The following is a 5,704-nucleotide window of genomic DNA, read 5'->3' as shown; positions in this document are numbered from 1 at the left end:
CACATGTCGGCCCCCCCCCCCGCCCCCCCCCCCCCAGGGACGGCAACGGGGCGGGTTTGGCAAAATCCACAAAAATTTCAACCTGCCCGCCCCGCAATATTTTTTTCAGTTTTCAACCCGCCCTGCTTGGACCCGCCTAATTTTTCTTTTCCTTTTTTTTTTAATTTTTTTTTCTAAAACAAATTAGTTTGACATTTTATTATTTTATAAAATGGAGAGTATAATAGAATCACATAAACATAAAATTGAGAGAGCTATGCTTATTTTCCAAAATGAATGGGTTACTATCATTTCTTATTACTAATACGAAATCTTGACTTATGTAATATCATTTTGGTGAGACTTATGCAAATTGATTAATTATAAATCAAATAAATTTTAAAATGCACATCTGGTGTCAGAAAAATAGAGTATGAAATAAAGAAAGCATAGATTTGATTCAGCGTAATTCATGTTAATTTCCTTGATTATAGTTGTTATTTTTTGTTAATTGCTTTAGTCTCGCATCTTAATTAGTGTTTGGTATAAGAAATTTTGGTCCATCCACATTTTCAGACTCTCTTTTAATTAACTGTCCCAAAAAAAAGGGCCAGCTCATAAAAGACCAAGTTATTCTAAGATGCCAAGTTAGGAATTAAGATTGATTTTATTATGAAATGGATAAATTTAATTCAAGTTAGCTTTTTAATTTAAATTAAAAGAATGTGAAATTGTAGTTGAAATGATTGCTTTGTTTCAAAAAAGCTAAAATTCAAAGTTGCCCCGCATTGAACTCGCATTAAACCCGCAACACGTCCTGTCCCGCTTTAAAAATTTGAAAAACTGTTTTAACCCGCCCCGCCCCGTACCCGCATAAGAGTAAACCCGCCCCGTCCCGCCCGGCATCAACCAAAACCCGCCCCGCCAGGGGCGGATGCACTTTAGCCGAAGCGGTGTCGTCCGACACCGCTTGGTCGGAAAGTTTTACTAAATGCACATAGAAACAGTATTTTAAAGAAGGGATATATAAATAACGACACCATTTGTCAAACAATCTATTTGGACTGGTGCAGGGGCGGATGCACTTTAGCCGAAGCGGTGTCGTCCGACATCGCTTGGTCGGAAAATTTTACTAAATGCACATATAAACAGTATTTTAAAGGAGGGATATATAAATAACGACACCATTTGTCAAACAATCTATTTGGTCTGGTGCAGGGGCGGATGCACTTTAGCCGAAGCGGTGTTGTCCGACACCGCTTGGTCGGAAATTTTTATTAAATGCACATATAAACAGTATTTTAAAGAAGGGATATATAAATGACGACACCATTTGTCAAACAATCTATTTGGTCTGGTGGACAGCGAATCTTTTTTCATTTAAAGGGCGTGGGATCGAAACCCATTGCAATATGTTTGCACATTTTTAAACCATAAAAATTAGATTCTCTCTGTCCTCTAGCTAAAAATATTGGTTGAACCACTGCACTAAATTCGTTATACATTAATCAAACTGATAAAAATTTAACAAATATAACATGCAATTATTGTAGTATAACTTAAACAAATTTAGAACTATAATTCCGAAGAAAAAAATTTACTCCTCTTTCTCTTACGATCTTTTCATCTTTAAACTTACTCCTCTTTCTCTTACGATCTTTTTATCTTTTTATTTTTAATGTTGTTACTATATTTTTTTTTTAATGATGACACCGCTTACAAAAAATTCTGCGTACATCTCTGTGCCCCGCCCCGCATCTGACCTGCCCCATTGCCATCCCTAGCCCCCTTGCTAGTTCCTCATGTTTGCCCTTGCTAGTCCCTCATGTTTTTCCATTTTTCCAGTTGTCCTCAACTTCCTTGAACCAAATAGTATTGAATTAGACACAAATCCGCTGAATAAAATAGGCTCTATTCCTAAGCCAGAGCTTGTCTAAACGGACACGAGAAATCCTGGACATCTTATTATTGACTACTGATCTTCTTGTTAATAGCCTAAGAAGCTTATTCACAAACCAGGGAAGAAATGCAGGTCTTCCAATGCTTAAGCTAAGAAATTCACTGTGCATTTTGGGTGTGTTTGGTATAACGGAAAATGTTTTCCTTGGAAAATGTTTTCTTGGAAAACAAGTAGTAGTAATTTTTATTCATTTTCCGGTGTTTGGTACACAAATTAAGGAAAATGACTTTTCAAGAGTATTCATAAATTTAGATATAATAAAAATGAAGCCATAAACTTTCAAACCGAAAACCTTCCGAACCCACAAATTTCATTAACTTTCGAACCGCTAAACTTTCAAAACAGCGGAATTTCGAACCCGTAAACTTTATAATTTCTAAACCCGTAAACTTCCAAACACATAAACCTTCGAATTCATAATTTTGAAACTTGTAAAATTTTGAACCTTTAAACCGATAAATAAAAAAATTAAAACTGAAAAATATATTTAAAAAATAATTTTTCGGGGGGGGGGGGGGAGGGGGGAGGGGGGCAGGGGACGGGGTGGGGGCAGTAAAACGAAAAAAAAAACAGAAATTTAAATTACAAAAAAAAAGTAAACATTTTTGTTGTGCGGGTGGGTGGGGTGGGGTGGGGGGGCAGGTGAGGGGGGTAGTGGGTGGTGGGCGGTGCAGAAAAACGAAAAAACAGAAATTTAAAATTGCAAACAAAAAAAAAGAAATTAAGGTAAAAAAAAATAATTATTTTTGCATGGGGGGGGGTTGCGGTGGGGTAGAGGGGTAGCAGAGTGGGTGGTAACGGAAACATTAAAATTGAAAAAAAACCTTTTTTGGAGAGGAGGTGGGGTGTGTTGGTGAGGGTGGGACCCTTGATAAGGAAAACATTTTCCTCCATTTGAAGGAAAATAAGTTCATAAGGAAAATGTTTTCCAAAATATTTAAGTCAACCAAACATAGGAAAATTGGAGAAAATGTTTTCCTTCGTACCAAACACACCCTTTACCATCTCCATCTTTCTTATCACACACTTTTACAGTGGATTAACAATATCAACTTCCGGTAGAATGCATTTTGCTCGGCTTACAAAGCATTCCGCAGGGTCCGAGAAAGAGCGGCACCCCTGTGGAATGCATTACATCGATTAGTAAAAATGTAACAGCCCTTGACAGTTAGGAGAAAGCCACCATTATCAGTTTAATGCTCCTCTTGAACCCTATTGTAAATGTTTGTTCCAAAATTCTAGTTACATAGGTGGACCGTCTGTAGGGGCATTGGGATTTTCTGTCTGCATATTTCTGTCTGTATATATTAAGCCAGACATGAATGTGTCTGAAATCCAATGCATAAAAAGTATTTTGATGTTCATAATAGCATATAAAATCAATATGGAGTGAACCACAATGAGCTGATTCTTCAAATTGCAGTTCAGGAATCATTTTCATTCAAAAGTATGCTACTTAAAATCTGATGGATAACTAGTGCCAACAGAATTCATCAATTGTTTTGACCAAAAAAAGAATTCATCAATTGTGTTTATGATATGGTAAGCTAATGGATTAAAATTATAACCACATACAAACATTATGAAGAGAATGAATATAATATTTAATAGGAAAAATGACACTGTATAGCCGCTGTAAAAATAATAGCCGAAAAATGTATAAATAATTTGTATATTTTTTGTATATATATACATTCTGTATGTTATATGCAAAAATTACATAAGTTCTATACATTTTTTCGGCTACCAGATGTAAATAGTTTCTGGCACGGCTAAAAGTGTTAATACCCCAATTTAATAACAAAGTCTCAAAGATTTAAAATATACATTGGCTCAATAGAGTTAGGTTCCATAGAATTAGACCCAAAGAATGGAATTACAGTCTGTGTAGCCTGAGAAATTATGCATTAATTTACAATTATCCAAGTAATATTAATCAGGAAAATAACTTAGCAGATGATTTTTGTGTCAAGATGTCAAGGTATATACACCAGCACTCAGCCAGAAATCTATTTTGGAGAATCGACTGAAACAAATTATAAACATGAAAACTGACTAAACTTTTCAAGAAGGTGTCCAGAAATTAAATAAAATGGCATTACTTCATTTGCAAATTTAAAAGGTCAATTTTAGCATTTATCAAAAAGGAAACAGAGGGAGATTAAATATGTACAATTCAATTAATTGAAAGTTGAATGTGCTTTCAGGTCAGAATTAAATGGTAATTTCTGGCAAGACTTATTTTCTGAGTAGCTAATTAACCATCAGTTCACTGAGTTTAAAGTGATAAAAGTAAGTTTAGTGACTTACGATAGAAAAAGTCGTAAGTTGGATGCTTTTATGTGACAAAAATTAGTTAAGTGACTTTTTGTAGGAAAAATTTGTAAGTTGGTTAACCATTTGAGATATTAAACTCCATTAGTCTATTAAAGTATATCTGATCATAATTAGATTATCTTAACACTGCCTGCCTATCAGCTTACTACATTAATCCTTCGTCGTTAATCCCTTTGACAGATATATAATCTGCATATTTGATTGACTAAGATGCTTATTCACAAACCAGGGAAGAAATGCTATTATGTTAACTAAGAGATTCGGCGTGCATTTTACTATCTCTTTCTTTATGGTAAACACACACAATGATAGGTTACAAGTACCTTGTTTTATGTTTTGATGATCTAACAAACTTAATGTCAAGAACTAAGATAAGGAACCTGTTACACATTCTCAAGACCTTTAGATCAAAAGGTTCCAGCTTGGGATATGGTTCAACTCTTCAGAGTCAAAGGAACAACAGAGGGAACAAATAGCTACCATTTCCTGAGGAAACTGCACAAGTCAACTGCCCCAGCTATAAAGTTGCTGCCTGCACATGCCACAGTGCAGAAACAGTGCAGCAGTCAACTTTATGGGGAGTGTCTTTTACCTACCTTGCTTACATCATCCCAAGTGATGTCACAAATGTTTTATTCACGTCAAGGAAGGTAAAACAAATCACTTGAACACTTAGATAATTTACTCAAGCACTCTCACGGTGATTGATCATCAAGCAGACAATTCTTAGGTGCATCAAGAACAAAGAACAACACTACTACGGACCAGTTCCCCATATCAAGTTATTGTATGTCCTTAGTTGAGTTGTAACTTTGTAATAGTTCTTCAATTGTAATTCCTACTTAGCTTGTTTAGAAGCATTGCGTAGGAAACCCTTTGTAAATCATAAACCCTTGTGTTTGTGTCTTGGCTAGAGTTAGTCAAGTTGTAAAGTCTTTGTAATAGAGTTATTACAAAGTGGCTTGTAATAGAGTGTTACAAGTTAGTGTGGGATTAAGAGGTTAATTCCTAGGTTACATAAGTTGTAATCTGAAAGTTACTCAGTAGTGAAGTTGAAATCCTACAAGGGTAGGTCGTGGTTTTTAATCCCGTTGAGCCGTGAATTTTCCACGTAAAATTCCTCTTGTCATTTACTTAATGCAGTGTGCGTGTGTTCTGTTGAAACTGATAGAGGACCTGGTTCTCTATAGAGTTTGGTGGACCCTTAAATTCTATCACACACATACTTACGTACAAAACATGGATACATACACAGCTTCATATTGTAACATATATGAGTTAATAATATCCAATGTTTTTGGTTAAGTGTCAAGAGATAGAACTTTTCTGTTGAGCAGTCAAGCATAATTGAGTACTATTATGCAAACGAGTAGACGATCAATCCAAACTGCAGCATCGGACACAGAGAAGTTATTCTGCCTGTATTTA

Source organism: Nicotiana attenuata, chromosome 8, assembly GCF_001879085.1.
Source record: "Nicotiana attenuata strain UT chromosome 8, NIATTr2, whole genome shotgun sequence".
Taxonomy (NCBI): Eukaryota; Viridiplantae; Streptophyta; class Magnoliopsida; order Solanales; family Solanaceae; genus Nicotiana; species Nicotiana attenuata.
Note: the sequence above shows the minus strand (reverse complement) of the source record.